Genomic DNA, 18,965 nt, shown 5'->3' with positions numbered 1-18,965 from the left:
CTAATACTGGCAAATTAAACAACTGATTTTAAAAAATCAGGAAGTATATTAGAGCCAGCCTATTAAGGGTGTAATACTTTACTATAAAAATGTCACAATCAACAGTCCAGCAAATACTGTACAACATTCATTTTTCCTTGTTAGAGTTATGCCAACTTAGAGATTTGGAGGTTTAATTTTTCCCCATAATATTTACACTTCTAAAAGTCTCGTCCTTTAAGAAAGGCCATCGCTTCTACATTGTTATTTTATGTAGAGATCACTTCAAGATGTCAAGCGATCAATTCATCACATTCTGTGTATTCCATTAGGACACAATTTACTGTGGAGAGAGCCAAATATAAAATATCAAACGGTAACCACTTAAACCTGACTACCTTATTAAAGACTGTGTTGCTGCCATGCAGATATTCCAGTGTGTCCTTTCCTCACCTAGTTTTTATTTTCTTGACTTCCTTATTCATTATTGCTTTGTGGCTAGCATTTCCTTTTGACATGTATTGATCATGCTAATAGCTATAAATCTGCTTTCCACGTCTGGAATTGATGGGCTGTATTTTATAAAAATCCATACAAAATGATGTTTATCCAAAAGAATAACATTTTTTAGAAATTTTCACATTTGAAATAGTCAAGATAAAATACATTAGCTTTTTTTAAAAAAGGCATAACTTATATAATCATTTTAACACCTTATAATACACAACATGTAGTTTTTCAAGACCAGTAAACTACTTGCACCAAGTCTATCACCACAACCTCTTAAGCCAACCTAATCTTGTGCTAACTACCTGTCAGAAGGACTAAACAAACAGCCCTATGTGAATGGAGTCCTCAAGTTCAAAATGGACAATTATTCCTAAATATAAAATACTAAATATTACAAAAAATATAAAATACTAAATATTACAAAGATTTATTACATTAGTCATGAGAACAAATAAGAGTAACACACCTCTTTATTCAACTCCTAGAGTAGTACTTAGTGTTTCATAAACATTTTTATGACTCAGTGCACAAATGAATGGCATAAATCTTTGTGATGAGAAACTAGTCCTCCAATCCAGAAGAAGGGTGAGAAAACTGAACCCGTTTTAAATGTGGACAACCCATAAACCTACAGAATCCAGCCAACTCTAAATGTACAACGATTTAATCCTGCAAGAGACTTCTTGGAAGTGGTCCTGTTTTATAAATTCTCATGATCTCAGTTAGAACTAAAGGGTGATTCAAGGCAAGATGCAAACTAAAATAAGAATTTTCTTCTTCAACAACCTTGAAAAGACAATCTTCTGTTTAAACAAGTCCATCAATGCTTATATGAAGGAGGAAAAGACAAGTGCTAGGGGTATATAACATAGATACTAAAGTACTTGTTTAAATACCATAATCCAAAATGGAAACCTACCAGGTGTTAGAGACAAGGCAGGGAAGGGGAGTGGGGGGGACCCTCTGAAATGAAAGCCAATGAGAAGGTACAAGCTAGCCTAAATGAGTCCTCAAGGGATGCTTGGGTGGTACAGTCCATTAAGCAACCAACTCTTGGTTTCAGCTCAGCTGTGATCTCAGAGTCATGATCTCAGAGTACTGAGACTGAACCCACATGGGTTCCACACTCAGCACACAGTCTACTTAAGACTGCCTCTCCCTCTTCCTTTGCCCCTCCACTGCATGTGCATACTCACTCTCTCTTAAATACACTTTTGTAATATTAATACATTATTTGCCTTTTTGCACTGTGTTGTACATTCACACTGATAGTCCATAAGCAATGGTGGGTAAAACTGCTGGCACCTCATCAAAATTGTTTCTACTCCCTGAAAGAACCTAAAGGACCCCACCCCCACTGCTCGGGGCTATAGACTAATTCTTTGAAAACGGATGGCCTGAAGTTTGTTGAACAAGCATTTGGTCCCCAGATTGAGTCCTATCCCAGCCACCCTTTCTGTCATGGCTCCAGTACTTAAAGTCCTTCTTAAAATGAAGCTTTCTAAAATGAGCATATAACCCCAGACACCTCAGATGAAGACACAGCAGTAAAACTGGTAAACTACACAATATTTCCATAAAGACAGCCTAGCTATCATCTTAACTTTTTTAGTCACATACCAAATACCCAGCTCTTTCTCATTCACAGTTGTGTCAAGCTCCATCTCCTCCATCTATACCTGCCAATCTGTTTTTTAAAAACCTCAATAAAGGACTTCACATTCACCCCCATTACATTTTACCCTGTTGATAAGATACACATACCAAAAAGGTATCTTTTAGAAACTTGGTTCTACCGTATAAATATTGACTGTCTCTCTCAGCTTTCTTTTAAAGAAAAAGAAAAAAAAAAACAGCTTTATGCAGTCTTTATAATCATGACTTCTTTTTCACCACTGAAGACTTTTGTTGTAACTTCAACAAGTGTTAAAATAAGACCAAACCACAGGCAGAGCCCCATTACATAAAACCATGGACCTTCTTTTTGGGCCACATAAAAAATTCAATCAAGACCCACTAGGATATAGAAATCCTACCTAACACATACCCCTAAATTTCGCAAAAGTTAAAATTCTATGTAACTGCTCATTTCAAGTGCATGACTCTAAAAAATGACCAAAGTGTTCCTTTTTAAAAGAATCCCATTTCCAGATGTGAAAAATTCTATCAGATGATAGTCACATGTGATTCCCTCCCCTCACTCTCACTGAGAAAGGCCACAGCAAAATGCTGTTGCGTTATTCCAGGCCACTCATGATGCCACTGCCAGAGATCCTTTTCAGCATACATCCTAGACTATTAAATACAGCTGAAACAACATCTTGCAGTTTTCACTCTCTAGACATGAGAAGCATCCTGTCTTCTGTAAGTGGCCACAGAAAATGAAAGCACATTTCATAAAATCTAGACCTCTTTTTACTCCTCTCTAGTTACTTTATCTGGAATGCTAAGCATCTACCCAAGGCAACAAAGCATACTAAAAAGATATGGAGTCAAAAATCCTAGAGCCCTTAAAACTGAGTGACCCTGAGCCTTCACTCTGCATCTGTGTGACCATGAATCTGTCCATTTATCAGCACCTCGGTAAACTCAGAAAACTGCACGTGTTATAGCATCACTGTACAGAATAGTAACTAAGATAACATATATAAACATGCCTCATAAATCTGGCACAGAGTAAAGCTCTCAATACACATTCGTTTCCATCTTTCCAGTCACAGTGGCTTTCAAGGAGTAAGCATTCCCACATTACAGCATTATGCTTCCTCCAACCCATTTAGGCAAAAACCCAGTATTATTCTGAGTTCCCACAGCAGACAAAAGCTATCACTATCAGTCCAGGAGCTAATACTTTCAGAGAGAATATTACAGATTGTGATATAATTGAGATCAATAAATTTGTCTTTTCAGCTTTAGATGTAGGTACAAGGCACACTAGAAGCACTCAAAAAAAGTTGGCCAAATTAGTGATCCTCAGCCTAAAAAAACTATTACCCATGGGAAAAAAAGAAGTACCGAATGAAGGGTGAATTATTTTCAATCAAAAACTTTCATTCTCATGTTTTCTAAAATAATTGTAAGGCCTGGTGGTGCAGTCAGTTGAATATCTGACTCTTGGTTTCAGCACAAGTCGTGATCTCAGGGTCATAAGATTAAGTCCCATGCTGGGCTCCACACTGAGTTCAGAGTCTGCTTGAGATTCTCTCTCCCTCTGCCCCACCTCAAATAAACAAATAAATCTTTTTTAAAAAATGACAGTAAGGCCTTAAAATTAAAACTTTAATGGCTAAATACAACATGGCCAAATATAGCACTAAATACAGGTACACTGCGAATATAATTACCACATATAGCAATAAAATCACTCCTAACTGAGCGACCAAAAAAATCAAGAAACTACATCACGATGATGCAGAGACAAAGGCAAAGGAAAATGACAGTCCTATTCTGACATAGTAGGATGCAGGATATTAACATGGGTATTTTAAAATATGGCATAATAAATACATGTGCTATAATGAAAAATATCCATTTCTGTTTCACAACTTGTTACCTTACCATGCTTGCAAGGAAAGAAGGAAATTAAATCTAGGATATCTAACATACTCTATTTCCTTTCCTCAATCGTCTCAGAGAGTATGCTTTTGTTAAGTATCAAAATAGAGAAATGTGAAATTGGTAAATACTTCTAAATATTGGCCTAACAACTGAAAAATGAAATATCACTCACACAATTCTGTTTTCATTTCCATCTTACCAAATAAATAAAATTAAACACTTCAATACCATTTAACTTGCTTTAAATTGCCAGGAATCAAAAGGAAAAGCAGTCAATTGAGTGAACATTCTCTCACTACATTGTATGTGAGAAAGGAAGAATGGCCAGGCGAGGATAGCCTAGTGCAAACATTTACATGAAATTTGGGAATACTGCAAATACATTTGCAGGCAAAGGTAAGAGAAGTACTACACAGTATAAATAGAAAATACAATAAATAACCTAAGGAAATAAAGGTTTGCCAGTGGCAAAGCAGAAAAAGTTGCAGCTACAGTAGACAAATTAGAAAAAGCCACCATATAATTTAGGATATAAGGCTTCTCTCTATGATTAGTTAAGGTGAACAAATGAAAGAAATTTCTTATAATTGACCAAAAGTAAACAATAACTCTAAGACAAACTCTGGGAGGAGGAATCAGTAGGGAAACACTGAATTCATTTAAATAATTAAAGCTGCTCCTCTACTAGATGTAAAGCTAGAGTTAGAGCTAATGAGATCCTACATTTTCTATAAATGGGTTATTTCTTCACTAGGAATAAACAGAAAAGGTTTGACTCAAAGCAACCTAAGGGCTGAACTGTATTTGACAGCAATTTTGCTGCTAACAGACAGATGCCATACAGACTGAACTAGTTTCTCCAATCCAGGTCTCATTTATAATGTTTATCTCTATAGGATGTCTCTGTGGAACAGTTGTTACTAGTTGCCAACACCTATCTGAAAATGTAACAAATTTAACTTCTGGAGTTTTCAAAGTGAATATGGAAGTCTATCACATGAGATAAAAAGTGAAAACCTGTATATATGAAAATACAGAAATATCTTCACATAGGAAGATACTACTGCCTCTGCCAGAAAATAAAAAAGAATACTAAGTCTCTAAAGGCAGGGGGCAGGACACCTGGGTGGCTCAGTGGGTTAAGCCTCCGCCTTCAGCGCAGGTCATGATTTCAGGGTCCTAGGATCGAGCCCTGCATCAGGCTGTCTGCTCAGTGGGGAGCCTGCTTCCTCCTCTCTCTCTCTCTCTGCCTGCCTCTCTGCCTACTTGTGATCTCTGCCTCTCAAATAAATAAATAAAATCTTAAAAAAATAAAAAAATAAAGGCAGGGGGTGCCTAGGTGGCTCAGTCAGTTAAACAGCTGCCTTGGGCTCAGGTCACAACTCTTCCCACTCCCTCTGCCCCTTCCCTCAGCTGCCACCCCTACCTCACCCCCACCACTGTGCGCACACAGGCAAGCTCTCTTTCTCTCTCACTGGCTCTCAAATAAATTTAAAAAAAAAGACTTCTAAAGGCAGGAAGGGGTGAGGAGGGGAGGGGATCAATTATCTCAGTCATTTTAAGCTGTAATATCTATAAGGATTGAAAACAGAAGGAAATTTCTTGAATTTATTTAATCAAAGGCCTAGAGTGCAAGAAAAACCCTTCTAAGACACACTGCCTCATCATTCCTCAAACCCTTAAGTTTTGGAGGTCAGTTACATGAGCTCCTATTACACTTTTCTTAATAAAGTAAATTTTTATGTAAGTATCAAAAAACACACAGAAAAGTACAAGTATGATAAGGGTATGACTCAACTAATTTTCATAAAGTAAACACATCTGTGTAACAAGAACCTCACCCTCCCCACCAAAACCACCACCACCACCACCCAAAACTCAGAATATAATGAACTTTCCAGAATCCTCACCTCCCATCCCCACCATGGCCTCTCCCAAGCATTACCTCCCAACAAGCGTATCTGCCATCCTGATTTCTGTTACTACAGATCAGTTCTGCCTAGATCTATACTTACACAAAAAATCTGAAAACCGCTTGGAAAGAAAGCAGTTCTCAAGATCATCATAGCGATCAAAATCTTTCAAACCTTAAACATCTAGTCTCAGTCAGTGTGAGATAAAAATCAATTCTCAGGTAAATGACAAATTCCTACATAATTTACACCCACTTTTATAGTCACTCATCTGTTTTCCCAATGTAATTCCTGTTCCCTCTGTGCATAAATACTTAAAAAACAACACTTTGCCTGAAATCTTCATCATCTCACATGAAAATTTCTCAAGTAATGATAATTAGCGTAATTTTAAAATTGCCTTCTATATTGATATTATTAACTTGGTGCCCAACCTCACTATTCTTACTGTATTTAATAGGTCCTTTTCATTACTGACCATCTCCCTGCATGATTAATATTGTTACTAAAAACACACAAAAAGGGGCACCTGGGTGGCTCAGGGGGTTAAAGCCTCTGCCTTCGACTCGGGTCGTGATCCCAGAGTCCTGGGATAGAGCCCCACGTCAGGCTCTCAGAGCCTGCTCCCTCCTCTCTCTCTGCCTGCCTCTCTGTCTATTTGTGATCCCTGTCTGTCAAATAAAATAAATTTAAAAATCTTAAAAATAAATAAAAAAATAAAAACACAAGAAGAAAAAATCTGTCATATGAAAAAAATATAGTAAAAGTTCATTATCATATTTACAAGAAAGTCAGTGTCAGAAAAGATTTACTAACACCAACTTAAGTTTTATAAAAGTAATTCCTTTGTTGGAATTTCCAAGACAGAATTCTTAATAGGGGTCAGAGAATTTTCAGAGTCAGCTCCACAGATTTGTGTTATGTTTATGATGGTTAACTGAGATAGTACTCTTTGGTTCTCAACCAAAACTTATGATAACAGATTATTTTGTATTAAAATATTTGCAAAAACCTAAATTTATACAATCTGACAATTCCAATTTCTGCACAGTTAGGAAGAACTAGAGTTCTAAAGACTTACTTGCAGAGCAAATTGTTCTTTGAGGTTGAGCTACAAAGCAATATACCAGATAATTCTGAAAATCAGAGTAAAATTTAGAGCTAAGATCAATTACATAACTATAAAAGCAGTCATTTCAAAGGAAAAACATCAATTTCCCATTTTATGTTAGAAGTACCCAATATACAAATAGAAGAACATGAATATATATTTATTAATAGCGAAATAAACACTTTAACTTAAAAACAAAATAAACACATTTATACCACCTTTCCAAACCACTTAAACTGTCTTTACCTCATAGTTAAGAACAAGGCCTTCCTTATTTTCTTCCTATTAACCTCTGGACAAAGAACAGTGTATTATCAACCTTTAACTTCCCAGTACACACTAGGAATTCCAAATTTTTTTTATGCAGAATCGAACCCAATATTCACTTCTAAAATATTTTATTTGAAAGGCAGTTTGAAATGAAAAAAGGAATCTAACTCATCTTTTTGTTAAATGGTCTCTGAATTTAAAGAACTTACCAAGACTTTACAGTTTTGCTCCCTGTTGGCAAATCAATCTGTATCAGAATGAACTTTGTGAATTAATGTTCGGCACCAACCATTTTGAAAAGTGTAATTCTTTTTCCTCCACAGAAGCTACATTTTGAAAATACAAACACATATTGTCTGTATAAAATAACGGTAAAGGGGACATACTAATAATGCAGAACACAACTGGAAAGGTAATGAGCAACTATGGCTATGCTTCTTAAGTCCAGTCAACTTTTAGAAGTTTTTCCAACAAAAGACTTAAAAATCTCCAATTTACCTATATGTACATGTCTACACAATTTTTGAAAAAGAGTATTTTGATGTCAAGAAGTACTAGAGATGATCTCCTTTTTTCCCCAACTCATATTACAATACAGAATTTTACTATAAAACTGCTCCTCCCTATATTTAAAATCAGAGGACATGAGGACAAGGACAAAAAATAATGTTATGTATAGGGATTAAGGATAAATGGGAAGGTTTCTCAAGGTCAAAGAGCAGTGGCAGGTAACAGGGACATTCATACATCTATTTTAAAATGCAATAAGAAATTAGAGTGGAAGAAAAGGAAGGCAAAACCAAAGAGCCTGGAACAAAATCTTGAAGTAAAACCATAGATTAGTATGGTCATTCTCCAAGAGGTAGTCCTTCATTAGAGAATCAGCAGCTGTTTACCCAGCTAAACCTGAGTGTATGGTCATATCTATTAGAAGTTCAAGTAATTGCCTGAGATCCCAACGACATATCAGAAAGTGCAAGATGCTTGACACATCTCTTAACTGTCAATGTCCTTTATCTGAGCAGCTCTACAATCCAAGAAACTTACTTTGTGGCTTTTTCCCATTCCATTTTGTTGTAGTTAGCTAATAACAGGAGCAATCCAAAGGATTTCACCCCAGTCTCTGTGGCTTGGCCATACTGTCCATTCTGATGCCATTTATAACAGAAGACTAATACTATTATTGGCTATCTGTGCAATGGAGCTCAAGTAAGAGGAAAACACACAAAGCCAAGAAAGTGAGGCTTAATAGATGGCAAGAATGAAAATATCTTCTGGAGAAAACAAATGGTTAGTTGTGTCTGAAGTCAAGTCAAAAAGAATGAACTTGGGGTTCCTGGGTGGCTCAGTGGGTTGGATTTCTGCCTTCGGCTCAGGTCATGATCCCACTGTCCTGGGATCAAGACGGGAAACAGGCTCCCTGCATAGCGGAAAGCCTGCTTCTACCTCTCCCTCTGCCCCTCCCCCGGCTTGTGCCCTCTTGTTCTCTCTCTGTCAAATGAATAAATCTTTAAAAAAAAAAAAATGAACTTACTTTTTTTAATAAGACCATGGACTATAAAGAGAAAGATTTTATTTGCTGAATAAGTCTATAGAGATTAGAACTGACCATGTCACGCTGACATGCTCCTGGGCCAGGAACTGTCTCTTGACCAACCAACATAAATTTCTAAAATGCCAGTGCTTTCAGTGTCAACTACCACAGAGCAAAGGCAAAGCTAAAGAAATATGCACCTACCCGCTGCATCCTCTCTCTCTCATGATCTCACTTTCAACTTCACTAAGTAACCAAAAATATCCTCCACAGACTCCCAATTCCACATCTACCCAAATACCAGAAACTTTATCTCTCTTCTGTTACCATAAATCATTGGCATTCAACCTGGAGCAATGTCCACCTCTAAGGGGCAGCTGGCAAATTCCGGAGACACTTTTATGGAGACTGAGGGGCGAGATACTGAGTGTACTACTGGCATCTAGTGGATCAAGGCCAGAGATGCTGCTGAACTTCCTACAGGGCACAGGAAAGTACCCCCAAACAAAAGATTCCCAGCCTAAAATGTCAACAGTGCTAAGATGGAGAAATGCTGGCATAGATGAATTACCCATGCTCCCATCTAAAGCAAGTCCCCAGAGGACAAACTAGAGCCTACCTCCTACCAACTAATACAGGATACAGGTTCACCAACTCTCACAGCTGGCTGTTACATCAATTTGTGTGCAATAAAAGGTAGACTCTTAATTAAGTGTATTCAACAGAATTTGATCCAAGTAATACATATTTTAAGATATCTAAACTAAACAAATCTAAAGGGCTAATCAAGGCTGTAATAGTTCCACCTTACTATATAATCCTATTATTTATATGTGGAAGTAATTTCTAAAGAACCTGAGGGGTTGTTTTTTTTTTAATTTTAATAAAAACTAAGTATTCTCTACACCCAACATGGGGCTTCAGCTTACAAACCCCCATGTCTACCGACCGAGCCAGCCAGAAGCCCCTAGTTCTTTCTTAAATAGAAACATTCACCTTGAAATTTTATCTGAATACATCATTGATAAACATTCTTCCCTTTAAAAAAAAAAAAAAAGTTACAATTTAAAACAATTTCTCATTCAAGCATTTGGTCTTCTGTTTAATAATATGCATTACTGGGGCACCTGGGTGGCTCAGTGGGTTAAGCCGCTGCCTTCGGCTCAGGTCATGATCTCAGGGTCCTGGGATCGAGTCCCGCATCGGGCTCTCTGCTCGGCAGGGAGTCTGCTTCCCTCTCTCTCTCTCTGCCTGCCTCTCTGTCTACTGTGATCTCTCTGTGTCAAATAAATAAATAAGATCTTCAAAAATAATAATAATAATAATAATATGCATTATAACAGTTAAGCCAAAATTTCCTTTGCACATCATCCAACTGGAAACGAACACTGGCAACTTAGACAATAAGGATACAAAAACATTTGTCATCGCAAATTACACTGTAAAACAACTGCTTCTTTAAATCAAAGTTTTAAGTTAACTAAGGTTTGTGAGATAGAAATAAATGGGGAAAAGATTACATTTTTACAGATTATGGTTTTTTGGGTTTTTTTTTTTAATGGGAACACAAAAAAAAAAACCACAACTCCAAACAGACTTGGGTTTGGCGGGGGTGGTTGTGCATGTTTAAACATACTTCTACTACTAATGCTAGGACCTAAAATTATACTTTAAATTGCTATAACCCTATGAACTTCTGGGAAGTAAGAAACTCATGGAGTTTATAATCACAGGTCTCACCACCTCTCACTGTCCCTCATTCCCATGCCTTCTTTCAGTTTAATCCCCATGGCCGCTTACTGCAGTCACTCCTTTGCACAAACTTTCATCTCCCTTGCACCTCATTTCCTTGTATACTCCAACAAAACCCTTGTTAATTTTCAGCTCCCCACCTGATAATCAGTGCCTGAACCTATGCAGTTACATGCACTATACACACATAGACACACACACACACACACACTCACACACGTGCACACACAAATGTATATGTATGTCTACATATGTGTGCACACATCTATCGTATACATAAATGTGTGTACACACACATATGTATGTGTGTATACATACATATTTTGTAGTGTGTATATATATGTATACACACACACACACACACACATATACACACACTACAAAACACCCAACCCCACACAAACTGGTCTTTGTTTAAACTCAAAACCACAACTTAAGTGGGCTCTTGGCGCTGTGTAGATGATTAAATCACATTGCCCTGGGCCCTTCACTTTCCTACTCTCCTAGAAGAACTAATCCTTTTCTTCTAAACCTTCCAGAAACCTCTGACATCTCTTTCTCTATCTTAGCTTTCAAGCGATGACCTTGCTTCCTTTTTCAATGACAGTCAGAAAGAAATTCCACATTCCACATCTACTACCTCTCTGCCTTCTCTCCCATTACTCTACATGACATGTCCTTGCTCTTATCTAAAGCCAAACCCTCACTTCTGTACTTTTTCCTATCTCCTATAGCTTACTGAAGAACACTCCTCCAGCAAATTCTACTCATTCTCTCTGACACTATCCATTTCAAATTCTCTACTGTATCACACCCAACATATAAAACAAGTTTTTTAAAAAGCAGAAGGGAAAAGTAGAGAAACAGGTACCTTCTCATAAACTTAGAGATCCACGAAACCAATATGTAATATAGAAACCAATGGACTCCAACTAATGGCATGTTTACTCATCCCATCCAGCAATCTGGGTCATTATTGAAGGATCGCTTTTTTTATGAAGTTTCCCACATATCCTCATCCTACCCCAAAGTTTCTGCATTTTCAGAGCACTCTGATAACCCTAAAATAGTTCTACAGAGATATGCATGTTTATCTCCCCTCTTGAGATTTTAACTTCCCTGAGGTTAAAGATTGTGTTTTAGTAAATATACTGCATGGCACATAGCACGCAGGCGGGGAATGGTCTTCAAAGGAAGAAATGAATGAATTACTGCATGCATTTCCCGTAGTTTACAAATTTGAAAAAATATGCCCAAATGTTTGTTGAAAAAAAGTGTATTTAAATATATTACAACCACCTTTTAAAAAAAAGATCAGAGGATCTGAGGAGTACCTGGGTGGCTCAGATGGTTAAGCATCCGCCTTTGGCTCAGGTCATCATCTCCAGGTCCTGGAATCAAGGCCCATGTCGGGCTCCCAGCTCAGCAGGGAGTCTGCTTCTCCCTCTCCCTGTGCCCCTCCCCCTGCTTGTGCTCTCTCTCTCTCTCTCAAATGAATTTTTTAAAAAATCTTCAGAGGACTTGAGAGTAACAGGAGACTACAACTGACAATAGTGTATTATATCTATTTCATTGGGTGTAAATATTGGGAAATAAACTCATAGTGGTTAAAAAGTTGTGCAGATTACAACTATGTCAAAAATTCTGAGATTCAGACAAACCATGCAATGGGCAAATAAATATTATAATAGAGTTTTTAAATGAAACCACCCATAAGCAGGGGTGCCTAGGTATCTCAATCCTTTAATTCAGCTCAGGTCATGATCCCAGGGTCCTGGGATCATGTTGGGTTCCCTGCTTAATGGGGAATCTGCCTCTCAGTCTCTCTCTGCCCCCCCACCCCCGCTCTCATGCTTGCCAGCTCTAATAAAATCTTTAAGGAAAAAAAAAAAAAAAGCAGGCATAAGCAACTTCTTCAGTTCAATGTTACTTAATTATAAGAATGGTAGACTACATTTTAAATGTAGGATGGCTACAACCAACTGTGGCTCAGTTGTTTAAGTGTCCAACTCTTGATTTCAGCTCAGGTGATGATCTCAGGGTCCTAAGATCAAGCTCCACATCAGGCTCCACACTAGGTGTGCAGCTTGCTTAAGATTCTCTCTCTTCTCCCTCTGCCCCTCTCCTCCCCACTCAGGGTGTATGTGTGTGTGTGTGTGTGTGTGTGTGTGCATGCGCACACACACGTGTACACACACACTCTAAAAAAAAATACTAAAATACAAATTTCTAAATCAACCTATAAAACCAAGTTAATGTATGAAACAGCATTACAAAGCATACCAAATAAATGACTAAGTATAATCAAGAACATCTGATTTAAAATACCAAATTCCTGGGGCGCCTGGGTGGCTCAGTGGTTTGGGCTGCTGCCTTCGGTTCGGGTTGTGATCTCAGGGTCCTGGGATCGAGCCCTGCATCGGGCTCTCTGCTCCACAGGAAGCCTGCTTCCCTCTTTCTCTCTCTCTCTCTCTCTCTCTGCCTGCCTCTCTGCCTACTTGTGATCTCTGTCTGTCAAATAAATAAATAAAATCTTTTAAAAAAAAAAATAAATAAAATACCAAATTCCTAATTTCTGAACACCACAATATGAATTCCAAAACTGTCAATTCCTAGTGTTTATAAATAAACTTTGGTACTGAAACCCTTAAGTCAATTTTATAATACAACCAAACACCCATTAATGTGAAATGTCATTTTTCAACTATAAGACAAATATTCCAGTACACTCACAATTTCTCAAAGTTTACTTTCTTTCCGTTTAAAAATTCATAGGATACAAGGAAACTAAACAGCACTACTTTTTTAGTGTAAGGAAAAGGGAAGGGAAAAAAATCAACTTCAGATTCTTTTCCTAAGTGAGTTATAAATTCTCCTTGTGTAGAAAAAAGAATGCATGTGTGTGTGAGTGTTGTGTACGTGTGCACATGTCTGTGTAAAGAAGATGAATCTAAAATAAATAAATAGATAAATAAATAAATAAATAAAAGCTTCCTTGACAAGTATTTGAGAGAACCGCCTTTGAGATAACTGGGTTAGGACAAAATTCCAAGATCTGTAACATTACACTGAGTAGAAGCCAGCAAAACTCCAAACATGGTTTGTAAGCCACCATGCCAACTCCCCTTAAGCCTCATTTAAGAAGGATTACCACTTACAATCTAACCTCACTGTGCCACTGCTTCAGTCCTGTGTCCAAAGAACCGATTAAACAAACATGGGGTTTTAGCAAATGAACTCTTCATTAGCTACAAAGCGCACACTGAAGAAGGTCAGTCAATGTTCAGAAAGTAAGATGCCCTCTGGTAAGGTTGCCACAATCTTTAGTTAAACCTTAAATTTCTAGGATAATTATAATCAATCTGCAGTAAATGTGATGGATGAGATTAGATTTCAATATTAAATAATGAAAATTAACAGAAGTAAATTAGCAGCTATAGAACATGGATGGTATGGAATACAGAGTTTTTAAAAGTGCACTGAATGGAAACTACATACGTTCAGGAAATGTGAAGTTTGTATAACAAAGAAGAGAGGGATGTTTTCAGCTAAGTGGCAACTAGCCAATGTCTCACTCTGAATCAAATCTGTCATTGAAATGAGGTTTTCCAGGAAGCAATAAAAATAATAAAACTTTAGCCTTCAAAGAAGTGCCGCTTAAGAAAAAAATTCTGTGGCAAACATTCAAGATGTCAGCAAAAGTAACAGTAAATCATTTATCCAACTTGAAATCTGAACAATTTCCGGAGATGTCAATTTTAAGACCTCTATCTAAGCTACAGGTTTGAACTACTTTTTTTTTTTTTTTTTTAAGATTTTATTTTATTTAACAGAGAGAGAGAGATCACAAGTAGGCAGAGGGGCAGGCAGAGAGAGAGGGGTAAACAGGCTCCCTGCTGAGCAGAGAGCCCAATGCAGGGCTCCATCCAAGGACCCTGAGATCATGACCTGAGCCGAAGGCAGAGGTTCAACCCACTGAGTCACCTAGGCGCCCTTGCACTACTTTTCTAATGTCAGATATTCACACACACACACACACACACACACACACACACACACTTTCAGTAAAAGCCATTATTTTTATTTAAATCACATATCTAAAAACCATCAACTACTTATCACTTGAATTGGCATTCTCAGTTTTACAAGAGAACTAAAAGTCATTCCTATTAAAGTTTCAATACTGTGTAAGGCTTATTTGACAATCACTACCAAATATTTATGACCCAGACCAGTTAGAAGTAGTATTGTGCATGGTGGTAGGATTTCTCACAAGGATACAGTGTTGAGTTTCAAAAGAAATCAATTAGGATTATCATCACAGAACTGACTCCAATATTAATGAATCATAAAAGGCCTAAGAAAAGCCAACAAGCACATCCAGAAGATTTGTTTCGTATCAACAAGTGGCAACTCACAAAAACTTTATTAAAAAATGTACACCAAGAAATTTTTTTTTTAAAGATTTTATTTATTCATTTGACACAGAGAGATCACAAGTAGGCAGAGAGGCAGGCAGAGAGAGAGAGAGGAGGAAGCAGGCTCCCCGCGGAGCAGAGAACCCGATGCGGGACTCGATCCCAGGACCCTGAGATCATGACCTGAGCCGAAGGCAGCGGCTTAACCCACTGAGCCACCCAGGCGCACTACACCAAGAAATTTTAACAGATAAAGATCTTTATTTCCGAAGTACCTCATTTGGCAAAAATTTGTAACTGGTGAAAACTAGGATTCAATTTAATCAATCTATGAAAAACTACTAAATGCTTACTTCCCTACAAAGTAGTCAGTAGAAAGCAATACTACTGGATAACCAAAAAGAACCAATAAAGGTAACAACTTCTTTATTTTTTAAAAATACAAGAAACCTATATAACCAATTAGAATATGAATATAATAGGACGCACTTGATCGCTATATCACAAGTTCTTCCTCAATCTTACAACACGAATCTTACAAGGCTGTTTCAAAGATCTCTGCAAGCCTAAAATTGTTCTTAGGTAATACCTTATGAAAAATCAACAGGATTGCTGATTATGACATTTAATAACATGCAGACTCCAAAATTCCTTAGCATACCACTCAAGGCCCTTTGTCATCTGGCCCCACCCATCCTCTTTGATCTATTACCTATTCCCTGGTCCTGCCCATTTATTACAAAAACACCAATTTTGCTGGTCACACGCTTGCCTTTCTCCATGCCTTTATTCACTGTATTCCCTTCTCCCAAAATAAAATCTCATTTCAGCATCTCATCATACTCTTCTTTCAAAGGTTATCATTTTCAAATACTACCTCCTCCACAAAGTATTCCAATTTCTCCCAAGCAGTAATAATCTCTCTTCTGAATTATAATAGCATAGCTATAACTATTTCACAAAAACTCATTTTGTATATAATGTTATTCTTAGTTACAGATCTTAATATGTCATTTCTTCCCTACTTGACTGAGTGTCCTGTGACCAGATCACACCTACTAAACCAAAGAAGCAGTAACCCACAAAATCCCAAACCAGAAGAGATTAGGTACCAGGTTTAAAGAGTCTTCCTACCCACGCCATGGGGGAAAGAGAAGCTTCAATTCTATATCTGCATTTCCATTCCTGTTTTGTGGCTTTTATTGCAAAGTAAATTACTTTTTTCCAGGAATAACTTCTATGGACCCAGTAAAAGTCTTAAAATATCTTACTCAATTGTCACAGAAATCCTGAGTTAGGCATGTGATACCAAGCCCATTATAAAGCTAAGGAAATCAAATTTCAAATGACTAAATAACTTACTACAAGATCATTCATTATAGTAAGAACTCAGAAAAGCTGGTGCTAGAGTCCAAGGTTTGTGATAATGGCTTACTGCTTCTCTCTCACTATTCTACCCTGCCTCTGGATTATCAGTAGCAAAACTGAAACACAAAACTTACAGTAAGGGCGGGCAGGTGAAAGAGCAAAGACAAAGCGATAACCTTCACTGCAGATTCTAGTTTTAAGAGTCCACATTCAGTGCATCTATGATAGACCTCTGTTCTTTTCAACAGCAGCCTAGAAAATGTGTTCCCATGTCCACACTTGGCAATTCCAAATTCTTACTCTAATTGAACCCATCTTTTCTACTGCTCTCCCAAACAAACTTCCAGCTTCCAACTGTTACTGTGACGCCATATACAGCACGTTTATTAATATCCAGTGTTGTGTGCTCAGACTGCTATCCTTCCTACCCACACTCGTCCTACTTTTTTTTGTTTTCTCCAAGCAAACTGACTTAATGACTCCAGCCCACATATTTTAGCCTCCTATTCCCTATGAAATCACATTTCATGTTTTATTGTATGTGCTCTTATTTCCCTGCAGAAGTCAATATAAAGTATTGGTTAAAATCACAGACCCTGGAGCCAGATGCCCTTCTCTACCACTTATGTGTCCTTTGGGAGATTATTAACTTCTCCAGGCCTCGATTTCCCCATCAATAAAGAGGAAACCATAGTACAGTCTGTACCTCACAGTAATAGTATGATAAAATGAGTTAATACAGAAAAAGTGCTTTGACCAGTGCACAATACATAAATAACACTCCAGTGTCAGCTATCACTGTCATGTCTTTCAGTATCATGGTTTTATCTCCTCAGAACTATTAACTATCCCACAATGCTAGACAGACACATCATTGTTTTATTTCTAAGTTATATTTTAATGATATGCTCTTAAGTCTTTCCAAAAAAAGAGTTCAACCTATTAGGTATTCGCTAACTTATTTAAAAATATATATATATATATGCTAAAATTTTATTTCTAAAATACAGAAAAAAAAGTAAGAATGCTAATCATAGGGGACGTAGAGAGGTGAATATCTGCTCCATTAAATCTAGAATCTGTACTGACCCAACTGTTCCATTTAATCAAACACCATGTAAACTATTAAGAGTGCCTTCTGACTTTAACAGCCAATTTCCCAGAGAAAGAGCAAGTGCCTGCTAAAAGATCTTAATAATCCAAAGGGCCTGGAGAGTACTGCCTTTTTTCTTTTTCTTTTTTAAGTTAAAAAAGGCTTTTCCTCTTAAAAGAAATCAATGAAAAGCCTCTTGAACACAGCAAGAAGATCAGGTTGATTTTAGCTACAATGTAAATCCCTGCAGAATTTTAGAATGCCAACAATAGTGTCACTTTTCTCATTCACTGGATTTTTTCCTGTTTTTTTTTTCAGGACTACAGTAATCTGTGTAACATTACTAACTCTTCACCAGTATTACATTTTATGTAATATAATCAACAAATTATAAGATCATTATCATATTACAGCTGCTGTTGGTAGTCTTGAAAAGAAATTCTAAACATGAAGAATGTAATTATATTATGACCAAGAAGATCAATTTGCATTTGTAAAACCATGTTTTTGGAGTAGATTGAGTTTTTAAGCAAAAAAGTAAAGGGAAAAATGCCTATGACCAGATTAAAGGTTATGTTGTTCAAAGATCCTCAATTTTCAACAACTCTAAAAGGATGGGAACAGTCATGGAAATAGTTATTGATCGGAGTTCACATTTTATACAGCCAGCAAACGATATGGATGCCAAGAAGCTAAGTAAAATAAAACATAATTATTTTTCCTTACCTAGTGAAAGGAAAAATAAGTCACTTATATTTTTAATTAAGCGTTAATAATTAATATATAATCATATTATATAATATATAATATGTAATATAATTAAGCATTTTATTTCGAGATAATTGTGTATTCACATGCAGTTGTAAGAAGCAATACTAAAATTTCTCCCAAACCCTTTATCCAGGGCCCCCCAGTGCCAGCTGCTTGCAAAACTACAGCACAGTTTCACAACCAGATATTGATAATTGATACACAATAATGTCTTGTATCGCACAGGATAGAGAACATCTCCATCATTACAAAGATCCCTCATGTTCCCCTTTGAAGAGCCATATTAACTTTCCTCACCTCCTCCCCGAGTAAATTCCTGGCAACTACTAATCTGTTCTCAATGCCTATAATTAAGTCATTTCAAGAATGTTATATAAAAGGAATCACACAGTATATAATTTTGGGATTCATTTTTTCACTCACTATAATTCTCTGGAGATTCATCCAGGCTGTTATGTGTCTTTTTTATTAACCAGTAGGTATTACATTATACAGATATATTACAGTTTTAACTTTTCATATGTTAAAGGACATCTGGGTTGTTTCCAAACTGGGGCTTTTATTAATAAAGATGCTACAAACACTGAAATACAGGTTTCTGTGTGAATATATATTTTCAAAATCAGGAGCGTAGTAGCTGGGTTGCATGGTAGTTTCAAGTTCAGATTTTTTTTTTTTTTAAGTTAAA

At 36.9% G+C, this 18,965-nt stretch overlaps 1 protein-coding gene and 1 long non-coding RNA gene across 3 annotated transcripts in view; both read right to left on the bottom strand.

Moving 5' to 3' along the window:
• Positions 1-18,965, bottom strand: part of MED13L (mediator complex subunit 13L) — a 289,872-nt gene that overhangs the window by 190,673 nt on the left and 80,234 nt on the right. The window lies entirely within an intron of this gene.
• Positions 3,710-16,408, bottom strand: LOC116571370. The gene is made up of 3 exons (XR_004277858.1): positions 16,396-16,408; positions 10,327-10,331; positions 3,710-4,214 (listed from the first exon to the last, which is right to left on the bottom strand). It is a non-coding gene; the product is annotated as an uncharacterized LOC116571370 (long non-coding RNA).

This window comes from Mustela erminea, chromosome 13, assembly GCF_009829155.1.
Source record: "Mustela erminea isolate mMusErm1 chromosome 13, mMusErm1.Pri, whole genome shotgun sequence".
NCBI classification, from domain to species: domain Eukaryota; kingdom Metazoa; phylum Chordata; class Mammalia; order Carnivora; family Mustelidae; genus Mustela; species Mustela erminea.
Note: the sequence above shows the minus strand (reverse complement) of the source record. Positions and strands in the feature narration are given on the sequence as shown.